The sequence below is a fragment of the Ascaphus truei genome, chromosome 3 (assembly GCF_040206685.1).
Source record: "Ascaphus truei isolate aAscTru1 chromosome 3, aAscTru1.hap1, whole genome shotgun sequence".
Classification (NCBI taxonomy): domain Eukaryota; kingdom Metazoa; phylum Chordata; class Amphibia; order Anura; family Ascaphidae; genus Ascaphus; species Ascaphus truei.
This window is the reverse complement of record NC_134485.1, coordinates 13785563-13798602: the sequence shown is the minus strand read 5'-3', so window position 1 is coordinate 13798602 and position 13040 is coordinate 13785563.

Sequence of the window (13040 nt, the reverse complement as noted above, 5' to 3'; positions counted from 1 at the left end):
TGATCCGTAGCCCCCTATCTTATTAACCAGTTATTTAATTTCTAAGAACATCTTAAAGCTGCTGTTTTTTTTACATTTTATTATTTTTCCCTTTAATATGTACAATCCACACAATGATAAGTAATTAGCTAAGTTGCCTTTCGATCCGTTCTCCGGTGATCGATCTGCGAAGATTCAGCTCGGGGGTTCACTAAATGGCCGTCAGTGCAGCAGAAGAGGACCAAAGTTCTGTGGAGACGATCATGTGACCAGGCAGTCACTAGATACAATTGGTGCTCTGCTATAGAGAGGGCAGGGCCAAAAAGGGGTGTGCCAGAGCCTGTTTCAGGAGAGGAAAGGGATGTGACTTTGTAAATGGTTGCTATAGAAAGAAAAATGCTTGTTACATTATAATACATTACAAAATTCAATCACAGTTATTTAAAAAAAAAAAGATGCTACAAGTATTTTCTCATATTACAGAACTGATTTATTTAAAAAAAAAACACATTTAGGATATTGCTTGGTAAACAGCTTTAAATGAGTGGGGCACTGATTATTTTTAAGAATGTACCTTAAAGGGAGGAATATTTATATATTTTTCCTCATGCAGTGCTGACAATGTACACAGTGCTGCACATAATGTTTTGCACACACAGTGCACCCCTGCCTCAGAAAGCTTGCAATCTAATGAGTCAGTCACTTCCCCAAATTCATACAGAGAGCTGGCACTGCCATTCGATCCAGTTTCACCCACTCCAAAGGCTAAGCTACTCCATCAGCCCATATATTCAAAAGTCATTTGGTTTGCACCCCAAAACATTTAAAGGGACTTGTTTCAATAGGTAATGGGATGTAGCTAATTGATTCTTCATAATCAAGCTTTCAAAAGCACCTGGCAACTAATTGAACAAAGTTTTCAACAAGATCACAGGTCACCGGAATTACAGGTGTATAATGTTACCTGTACGGATCCTGTCTCCAGTCTGCAAGAGAAATCATTGCAGAACAGCTGCCATAAAAACAGACTGAAAGGAGCGCCATGTCACAATCTGCCTCAAGAGAAACAATTAAAAAAACAAACAGGCAAGCAACAACATATCAAAGCATGTCTCCCGTCCATTATAAGAATAACAAGGCACAATATATGACTGCCATGGTCTAATACTCTTCTCCCTAAACACAATTAACAGTCATCTTCCCTATCTTACATCTGCATCTTGTATTTCCTACTTGCTCATTCAATGCTAACTATTTACATACATAATTCAAGGTTGCTTCCTCTTAATTGTCATCAGAGGAGCTTATTATCTCTGTGTTTGTATTTATATGTGTATGCAGTTTTGGACTATCCATACGTTTTCCCATGAACTAGACATGGTTATAAGCCCCAGATGCCAGAGCTTGGCAAAGCAAGTGTAGCAAGGTCCCGTCTGGCTCCCCGGTCGTTCTGATCCCCCTTCCTTACCTGGGGGCTGCTGCTGTGGAGAGTGTGTCGCCGGGCGCTCCCAGCGGCAGGGCGCCGCCATCTTTACTGTGTCCGCACAAGCTTGGAGGCTCGTGCATGCGCAGAAGCGATATGGCGGCCATCTTTGGATTGGCGCGGCAGTTCGCGCATACGCAGAAGCCTACACAGGGAATCGCGCGACACGGCGGCCATTACAGGGTTGCGCATGAGCAGACAGAGCCCGCGGCGGCCTTTACATTGTCACGCATGCGCAGAAAGGATCACGCACGTGGCCCCAATGCAAGAGAGGGCCATGGAGGACTACAGCCCCCAGTAGTCTGTACTTAGGGGCAGGTAGGTCACCTGACGCCAGGGAGCCAATAGTGATCTAGGATTCCTCTGGCTGACTGAATGAGTCATCAGGCAGAGACCATGCAGTTCAGTTGGAGCTGGGACACAGACAGGGGAGGGTGGGTATGTGCAGGGAGCAAGTGGCTCCTGCACTAGGCCAGGCATCTCCCTTATGCCCCAGCTAGGTCCCAACTCACCTCAGCTAGTGGTTGCTGCAGGGACTCCGCTTAGGATAGGGAAAGGGTCCTGTAGAACCTAGACAAGTGAGGGTCCAGCCAGGAAGCGTGTATATCCTGGCTACGGTTGTTAAGGTGAATCATCCTCTGCAGTGTCAGAGGCAGAGACATTCTAAGGTGGATCACTCCATGCAGGAGCCACCCCACGCAGAGGCGGATCACAACATGGATCACGACATGGACCCTTCTGGATCAAGGGATAACAAGTCCAGCTCATATGCGCGTCAAGGTGTGGACACACCTGGCAGGTACCTGCATCATACACCAAGTGCACCAACCCTCATCTAAACTTAGTGGGCAGCGCTGTTCCACACCTGGGTGGGAAGGGGATATTTGGGACTCTGGGATATATGGTGTGGGGTTACAGCCTATGAGGTCCAGTGTTACAGGGGTGACACCATTGTGATGTATTGATGTTATGGTTATGTGTCCTGAGTTATCATATACATATAGTAAACTGTTTTATATATAACCTGGTGTATTGTTTATTATATGTGGGTCCTGTGTTAGGGGTCATTCGACCCTTAGAACCCTACACAGGTGGAGGCGCTGTATATATGAGTATTGTTCCAGAGGATACACCCCAGGCACTCACTGGCGGAGGTTGATGTCTCCTGTGAACCTGACAGGTAAAGCACCACATCAGGTAATACATATAGATTCCCCTCACATGCACTCTATCTGCGATTGGGGTGGTGGGGGGGGGGACGGACTGTGTTACATAAGCATGAATGGAAGTGTACTATCCCTCTGCTATGCAGAGGAGCATATCATCTAGTTGTGGATGAACACCCTGCAAAAGAGATCTGTCTGCTAAATGACTTTCTTCAACCACACAGAGTACCAACCTCGTGTGTTATAGCAGAGCACTTGTCTCTGACTGTTACAAGCCTGTTCCAACACTGTAGCATCCGAGCTGAACCATCAATACGTTCCTTTTTATCAGATAGCCATGATTATACCAGTGAGTAAGAAAGTCAAGTTGACTCCTATGTTCAAGACGAGCCCATCACAATCAAAAATAAATTCAAATGTGCTCAACAAACACATAAGTATTATAGGAGAACAACAGACCCCAGTGTTACTCAGCAAGAGTAAATATGCTCAGGTGTGTAGTAAAGAAAAAAATATAAACTATCACTTTAATAAACAAAAAAAAAACAATACCAATGTTAAACATAGGGAAGGAATCTGGTTCGGCGACCCTTTAATGATGTATTTTCTATGTAAAAACTTTCCACGTTCGATGCACAAGAACTAACGAGAAGCACAAACGCGTCTTCCTTAGCATAATATTGTTTTATTACCTGAATAGAGAATAAACATCACTGCCATTAGCACATGTTGGTCCAACAGGGGCCAGCACTTTTAATAAATGACCCTGATTGTGTCTACTCTACCAGCCCAAAAAACCAGAGAGCTTCATTCGTTCAGAACCTGTATAAATCTACCAGAAGTGACTTTATGAAACATCCTTCCAATGATTATTGTTTGTTAGGTCAGGTTCCTAGAAGTGTAGAAAGTTAATACAGCTGACTAACAGTGAGCTCATTAGCACAACGCCTTTGTGGTTCCACAATCTCATCATCACCAACACCAGCAGCTCAATTAACTCTAATTGATAAAGGGGTGAAGACACATGCTGCAATGTGAAGTACTCCTAAATGCTTTATTCAAATGCTTTCAGCTGCAGGGAATGTGATAGCAAGACAGTGGAATTGAACAACAAAGATAACTTCAACCTCTACCTTCTCTGCTCACTTTATGCGCTGTTCAGTTTTTACGATTTACTTGCGCTTCAATCTATTGTGTTCTGTTATTTTTGTGGGCTGGTCATTTTTAGTTATGAGTCTTGTTTGAAAACATACCAATCTTATCTAAATTCCCTTGCACTTTGCAAGGCCCACTGTACATTATTATTCGTTATTATTATTGTTTGTTCTTGTATAGAGCTGGTAGTTTTACGTAGAACTTTAGAGACATTCTCCAGACACAGTCACTGCCCCGTATAGCTTACAATCTATGTTTTTGGTGCCTGAGGCACAGGGAGATAAGGTGACTTGCCCAAGGTCACAAGGAGCCGACTCTGGGAATTGAACCAGGCTCCCCTGCTTCACACTCAGTGCCAGAGTCAGTGTCTTTACTCACTGAGTCGCTCCTATTGTGGAGGTTTCATTTAACTTGACTGCAAAATCTATGTTTCTTCTATAATTGGCTAGGGTAGATTATGCTGACTAATTACTAATTATTGTGCATGCAACTCAGTAGAACAGAAAGATAATTTAACTTTCAAAACGATCCATGGCTGCTTCTACAGTATGTTGAAAACAGCTTCATCTTAGGTCCTGGAGTGATACACCCGATACGGAGGTCTTCAGACCTGACATGAATGCGGTTCAGTTCCCGCAGACCCCCTGATTTAATTATATGTACAAGAAATAATAAGAAAAACAGCACAATCTGTTGTAAGAGCTGTGCAGGGAGACAGAGAGGGACCGCTTCTCTCTGATCTCTCTGCTGTAAGAGCTGTGCAGAGAGACAGAGAGAGAGGGACCGCTTCTCTCTGATCTCTCTGCTGTAAGAGCTGTGCGGGGAGACACAGAGAGAGGGACCGCTTCTCTCTGATCTCTCTGCTGTAAGAGCTGTGCGGGGAGACACAGAGAGACCGCTTCTCTCTAATCTCTCTGCTGTAAGAGCTATGCAGGGAGACACATAGAGAGGGGCCGCTTCTCTCTGATCTCTCTGCTGTAAGAGCTGTGCGGGGAGACACAGAGAGAGAGACTGCTTCTCTCTGATCTCTCTGCTGTAAGAGCTGTGCGGGGAGACAGAGAGGGACCGCTTCTCTCTGATCTCTCTGCTGTAAGAGCTGTGCGGGGAGACACACAGAGAGAGGGACCGCTTCTCTCTGATCTCTCTGCTGTAAGAGCTGTGCGGGGAGACACACAGAGAGAGGGACCGCTTCTCTCTGATCTCTCTGCTGTATGAGCTGTGCAGGGAGACACAGAGAGAGGGACAGCTTCTCTCTGATCTCCCTGCTGGAAGAGCTGTGCAGGGAGACACAGAGAGAGGGACAGCTTCTCTCTGATCTCCCTGCTGGAAGAGCTGTGCAGGGAGACACAGAGAGAGGGACCGCTTCTCTCTGCTGTAAGAGCTGTGCAGGGAGACACAGAGAGAGGGACCGCTTCTCTCTGATCTCTCTGCTGTAAGAGCTGTGCAGGGAGACACAGAGAGAGGGACAGCTTCTCTCTGATCTCCCTGCTGGAAGAGCTGTGTGGGAGACACAGAGAGAGGGACTGCTTCTCTCTGATCTCTCTGCTGTAAGAGCTGTGCAGGGAGACACAGAGAGAGGGACCGCTTCTCTCTGCTGTAAGAGCTGTGCAGGGAGACACAGAGAGAGGGACCGCTTCTCACTGATCTCTCTGCACAGGTCTTAGGCTGATTTTATGGTGGCGTCGTCGCATGTCTGGCACTCTGCAATGGTTGGCTACTGCAGTTAGGCAAGTGCCTGCTGCTCCTGGCGGCGATGTAGCGTGTTGACACTGCTGCATTTTCGTCAGACAAGTAAATTTGTCTGTTCAGGCTGCAGTCGCGTGACGTCAGTATCATATGAGCTGGTTCAGCAAACGAGAGTGAACCAGCTTCATGACGCCCCCGCCATGCCCCATCATCGCCGCCAGCACTATGAGCAGGGATTGCTTCTGCTCTAACTATGCGGCAAGGTAAGAGCTTGAGCTTGCTCAAGCAAGTGGAGTGTATGAGCTTAGGCTGCGGCCAGGCAGGGAGCGAGCGCACTGGCACTCGTACGTGGTGATGTCACTTGCTCTACTCGGCCGCGCGATCTGTTGAAAGCTAGGTATGTGCGCGTGGGGGGGGAGGGGGGTCAGGGGGCGCAGCAATGACGTCACCGAGCTGGAACTGCTTCGAGTGTATACAAGAGTTAATTTTGGAGTGAATCATCTCTGGATGTTTTCTTTCTTTATCTTTAATCATGGATGCATTCTGAATATCTGGACTAATATTCTGATTAATTTCTTCAAACAGGTATGTGTTTGTATGCTGTATGCTGACTCCAATCAATTGAGAGAGAATTGATAATCTAATTAACTATTTGGTGTGTCTGATTTGATTAGGCAAACCCCTCCCTTAAGTGTTAGTCAAATGCATGTGATTAGGGTATTTAAGTCAGTGTAACTTGGCTGTGAGCCATATGGCTGTGTAACATCAAAAGATTCACATCTTAAGTGAATACAGGAGTTCATTTTGGAGTTGAAATTGGAGGTGAAGTTTGGATGAAGATCTGGACTCTGCATTATAAATTTGCCACTGTGAGACATTCTCTTTTAACATCTGTGATTATTTGTTGTTTTTATCCTTCATTACCTGTGAAGTCTCTCCTCCTGCATTTTACTATGCCCTCCCTACTGCTTTTTCTGTTTACTGTTTCCTCACTCCTTTGTGAATGTCTCTGTTCCCGCCAACTTCCCCACTCCCCACTGCACCATTATTTATACACCTCTCTCCCAACAACTTCTTTACCCCTCAATAAAAAACACCCACACAAATCCTCTATTCATACCCTCTATCTACTCCTTCCCACTGCTGGGGATCTCCCCATAGCCTGAAGTCAGACATACAGATCTCACTCATGCGTCCCTGCCATCTCATCCCCTGTAAATGGTGTTAACCTTTTCATTTAATACTGAAAAGCATTAAATCTCACCCCACAAATCAAGTATCCTAATAGCCGGCACTCATGGCTATTGTCCCACACTCAGTCACTCCTACCCCCCATTGTGACCAAGCACTGCCATTTACAGCACTTACTCCCTCACCTACTGTCTCTGTAAATTTCCCATTAAACCTCTTAGATTGTAAGCTCTTCGGGGCAGGGATTTCCTTTCCTATTGTCTGATTTTGCTGCACTTATTGTATTATTATTATAATTCTCTGTACTGTATTCTTTGTGAAGCGCTGAGTACACTTTTGGCGCTATATAAATATAGACATACAATACAATTTTGCTTGATTTGGCAAGCAGCTAAGCGCCGGTCAATTTGTTTCATTGTGGCCAGCGCAAGCGAGCGTGAGCGCCCGCTCAGCGTCACCCTGGACGAGGCCTTAGACTGGTGGCGGCCTGGTAGGAGTGGAGGTCCATTCAGAAGCAGGAAGCCCCCCTGCATTAATCCCTTCAGGGCAGCTAGTTTACTGGGGTTTTGGACACGGAGAAGCTGTGATTGGGCCATGATCAGGCTCCGTTCAGCAGCAGTCTGCATCTGCATCTTCAGAATGCTTGTCATTCTGTTCTACCTTACAGAATGTGCTCAACAATGAAATATACATAGAGTGGATACTTATTGGTTCACTTCGTTAAAGTGTTTGTTGTTGTGTTTTTTACGAAACAGTCCCAGTTTGTACAGATCTGTAGAAAATCCCCATTGGGTAAGGAATAATTAATTGTACAAGCATTAAAAGGTTATTAAAATCACTAAAGCTGTGTAATAGACTTTCACTGATTACATTTTTAAAGCAGCCCCCTCTTCTATCTCCAATATATATTCTAGCTCGTGTAAACCAGTTCCAGACGTACCTTCCAGATATTTGAAAACAAAATAGCTTGGCACTGTATTAAAAATATAAAAAAAAGTCAAAATACAAAAAACATGACAAATATAATAAAATAATAAACATGACATAAACAGACGATGGATATAAAAATAATGCATTTCTCCCTCTGGGCTTTCTTAAGTGCTTGATAGATATTTGACTATTTTACCCACATATTTGCAAATGAGACATACAATTTTGCTAACCTGAGAACATATAGGATTATAGGGTCCTGTGCAGAGCAGTATAGGATCCTGTGTAGAGAAGAGTCGCTGCATTTTTCAAAGTAAGAGAATTTGTAGCAAATTTAACAAGGATGAATTTTAATCTGTGAATACATTTGGAGCTCTGGGAAAGGTTGACATGTTTTATGAGTTGTTTTTGCTGTGGAAACATTCAGTATTTACTATGTTCACAAATTTACATTTCAATGCATCTTTCTGATAAAATACATTAAAAAAATATATATATATTGTATTATTACTTCTGATCCCATTTATTTAGAAACTCTTTTTCGATGGCGTCTCATGTATCCCAATAATTACCAGTTATATCAATATAGCTTCGATCAATACTAATATTGTAAGACACAGATATCTCTATCAAAATGTTGTGCCCCATTTTCCTTCTGGAACTGTTAATAATATGTAGCTGAAGTGTCTCTTTATTCCTTCCGCACTTATGCCACCTGCCTTCCTGGCAGCATATGGTTTCTACAGCTGGCTGTGTGCATGATCGTTGCCAGGTATTTGGGCAGAGTGTGACCCTCCGTGATGCACTAAAAGCATTTAACCAGCAAATATATGCAAAACAATGTATCACAATAACAGTGTCAGACTGAAGAGAAGATGGGAGGGGGGGAAAGAGCCAGGTATTTGATGGCAAGCTGCCGTCTAGATGTATAATTGTATAAACTTTCAATTCTTTGTTGCCTGTATATACAGAGCTACTCCTGCTGGAAAACCAGGTGTCCTTCTCCGGGCCGGTGCAAGGGTATTTGGCGCCCTAGGCGAACCTTCATCGTGCACCCCCTCCCACCCCCACACACACAATTCACTTTCAGATTTTTTTTCTATTTAACTTAATAATTAAAATGTTATACCTAATAGATTTTTTTCTAACATTCATACACACTTGAGGACTGAAAAGTTTGCCACCGCTGCTCCCCCCTGCCTCCTCTCCCCCCCTTGCTCGCCCCCCCCCCTCCTTACCTTGTATCCGGCGTTCTGACGTAACGATGTCATGTGACACCGCAGCGTCATTTGATGCCGCGTTGCCACGGCGACACGTCACCAGAAGCCGACAGAGACAAGGTAAGGGAATTTACAGAGGCCTTGCGCGCGATCCCCAGCATTTTATTTAAATGCTGCAGGGAAGAGCGCGGGGCCTCTGTAAGCCCCGTCCCCCCAGTCCCACAGAAAATCTTGAGCGCCCCCCAGTTTGCGCACCCCTGCTCTAGACATAGGAAGAAGTAATATTTATTTTTGTAAGTAGTTGTAAGGAAAAGTGTAACACTGTAAAAGAAATGTTGTCTGGCCTGGTAAACCATGGAGGCTCCCAGAGAGGGCTGGTATTTTAGCAATCTCTGGATCCTTCCAGGAGGAGCAGTATATGAATGGAATGTTGGGATGCAGAGATTCTCCGTTTACTTTCCTATTGTTGGGAGGTCTACAGAAATCCGAGGGCTCCTTTTACAGGAGATGTATCTCCACGTCTGCTCACGGAAAAACCCTAGAACAGGATCTGTGCAAGAGAAGGGCGAGTTTCTTGCTGCAGGCCAGACCCCCGCCTCTATGGGATTTCAGTTTCTGCAGCCTTTCACGGGCTCATTACAAACCTTTATCAGGTAGAAACTATGCTTCACTGCTGCCAAGAAGCAGTCCACACTAGATGAATTGTTGTTGAATTTTGTATTTTTAATAAATAACCACTGCTTGCATTTTTATTAAAGTGCGTTTCTACATTCCTGGAAATATCAGGAGCTAGGGGCAAGCTCGCTTACAGTTAATGACAATTTGGCAACATAGCTGCCAATAGGTGGACCTCATTGATTATTCTTCTACTGTAAAGAAGAGGCAGAGGCCCCAAAGTGGAGTCGTCACCCCCATAAGTGCTGCAGTGCCTCACGGTGATCCAGTTTCGGTCAGCTCGCCCTATCCCCCTCTGGAGAAGGGGAGAGCCAATGGATACTGGGAAGATGGGGCATACCAACCATAAAAGCCAGGACCTGATTTCCCTCTGATGGACCACCACTGAAGGAATGTGGCAGCTGACACCCCGGGTCAGATAATGGGCCCTGGATTCTGCTACTTCCCGGAAGTACTAAATATAGTCGTTTCAGATACATCAACATTTGTGTTTACATCTGGACCCAAAAAAGGGATAGAAGTGAAAGAGTACGGATTTTTTCATATAAATGAGTCACTCCAAATGAATGAGACATGCAGAAAACCAGTGAGAGCTGATAAGTCTGCAGTTTGTATGCTTTATGAATGGTAGTGAAGAGATAGCAGGAAGCACGTAAAGTTCAATTTTCTAATATAGGTTAATGAAGATATGCAGTCAATGCTGTATATTATTAGTCCATTGCCATTCTGGTAAACTATCCTTATATAGGATGGCTATCCCATTTTAGTGAATACTGTATGCCCCTATTAGTCAATCCTCTATCCTCTCTAACCAGGCAGAATTTTTTAGATACTGTATACAGGTAAGAGCCACCAAGTATACAAAGTGTAGGATACAGGTAATAATTTTTCTACAGAACAGACAAACCTGGCATTGATTGGGATTTCATAAGGTCTATAAGTGAGATGTGCAGCAACTTCCTTCGAATTAAACCTTGGAGTGGCAAGAGCAATACAAAGAAAATATATTTTTTGTCAGTGCTCAAAGCGAGGAAAAAATCAACCCCCTACTGCTCTGTTCTTTGTGTGATAGATCTTGCAATGGCCAGATCTAATGACCCTCCCAATTGACACTAATTGGCATCCCAGCTGGCAGTCTCTGCAGACAGGGCAAGGATTAAATGGGTATCTAGACTGTATTAACCTCTCAACTACGGGGGTGGCCCTTTGTAAAGAAACATAAAATACTACAGTAAGCAAGAAGTGGAAATCAACTTGCAAAATATAAGACCCAATGCTTCAGGCGGTCGATAGATCTGACTGAGGTCAATATACAAAGAGTTCACCCTTACTTCACCTTCTGCTTCCTTGCTGCTCTTTAGGAATATCTAGACCAGCAAGAGTCTCAGCAATTGCAATACAATCATATGTTGTGTTGTGTTGTATTGTACACACAATTATACAACATCATTTACCTGTGATGCTGAGCTGATGTATTTTGTACCGTTGGCATTCTAAATTGAACATCAAAACGACATTTTATTGTACAGAGCTTTCAAAACCTCATTGATCAATTCTTCTACTGTAAAGAAGAGGCAGAGGCCCCAAAGTGGAGTCGTCACCCCCATAAGGGCTGCAGCGCCTCACGGTGATCTAGTTTCGGTCAGCTCGCCCTATCCCCCTCTGGAGACGGGGAGAGCCAATGGATACTGGGATAGTGTAGAGAAGGGGTGAAGACTAGGGTTTAAATACCCTGCGCCCTGTTCAGGAGTCATTAACTCTCTCATTTTTCCCACCATCCCTTCCCTAGAAATGCATTATTTTATGTCTAACCATATCTCTGCATTTCTGTCCCCTGGCCCATTGTCACAGCCTAGTGGAACTGTCACACAAGCTTAAGGGTGCCGGGTTATGTTAAGAAGAGAGGTGCCAACTTATGCGGCCATGCCTGTGGTTAACACCTCAGAAGTGGCCGGCCTGGACCCCTGCTCAAGTCTTGGGAATGCTGGGCGTCAAGGTATGTGGTAAGGCCAAGGCTTCCAAAAGGAAGGACTGAGGGTGCAGCATTTGTGATTGGGGCCAGCCGGATGCAGCATAAGGGTCTCCCTCCATACTACTTGCAGGATGCATGGGGTCGTCTGTATACATACTGTAAGCTAGCGTGCTGGCTGACCGTTTGTTTTAAACATTGTTAAATAAAGTTGTGAATAGCTGGGGGGGGGAGGGTTAGAGAGGGGAGTTTAGCAACTTTATGTATTAGCTATTTTGCGTCTTTCCCTTTATATGTTGTCATTTGACCACCATTATTTTATCCCATAATTAATAAAGGCTATATTTTAAATGTATTCATACACATTGATAATGAGTGCTGCTTATAGGGGGTCGTCTTTTCTTGCTCTGACAAGTTTTTGCTCTATTAAATAAAGTTGTGACATTATTTTTACTTTCTCAAGAAACTGTGCTGTCTCCATTTTTAGGTGGGGTAAAATCAAAGCGCAGACACGTTACGCCTTTATCAAAGTAAAGTTTCGAACACTTCGTACACTATAATTACACTATCAAGAACTCTTATGTTGGTCCCTTAAAAATATCACAACAACCTATAACGAATCTTCACTTCTCCATCAACTACATGCACATTTCCTGAATAGAATTGCTGAATATGGGTACAAGAATCAGTTTGGGTCATGTTGGACCAAAAATGATGTATATCTGCACTTCAATTCACTACATACAACTAACCTTGAAAAGATGCATAAGTCCCACTTGTTGTTTTATACTTTGGATTGTACTCTCTGTCTGTAGGGATGGACGGAACAGTTCCCGGTCTGCAGAGAGCTGCAGGGGGGAAGACGGGGGTGGGGGGAGGGCATGACGGGGGAGTGACGGGGAGCGGCCGTGAAGTCACCGCTGCAAGTTCACCCTCATTGGCTGAACCGCCGGGGGGGCGTGGGCTAGAGCTCTGTCGCTAGTTCCCCTCGCAATTTTCTTGCAGGCTGGAAAAACTCAATGAGGGACGGCTCTTGTCCCTGCAGCGTCCACCACAGCGGGCGGGGACCTGGCCTTAGGCAGGGGTTCTCAACTCCAGACCTGAAGGATATCCCTGCTCCAGTACAGGTGGCTCAATCAGTGGCCCAGTCTTCAACTGAGCTACTGATTGAGCCACCTGTGCTGAAGCAGGGATAGTCTTATAACCTGAACATGTTGGGGGGGTCCTGAGGACTGGAGTGGAGAAGCCGTGCTTTAAGTCCTTTGTGTCATATATATGAAACTCTGTACCCTACTTTTTATATCTGATGTTGAAAAACAGAATAGTAATTCAGGTCAGCGCTGTGTGCGGCCATCTTAACACTCAATGTTAATGCATAACATATTACTACAATTGTTGCTTATGATACTGCTGCTGTATCACACTGTTCTTTTCCACATGTAGTCACTGCAAAAGGAAAAAGTATCGGCACGAACGTTGCTGAATACTAATCAATAGCTTTATTATCCACATGAGATATCTGGCTAACCAGTCTTCCAAATGTATGAACTTAAAGCAATGCCTGCTGTTTTTCACCACTTGATTTA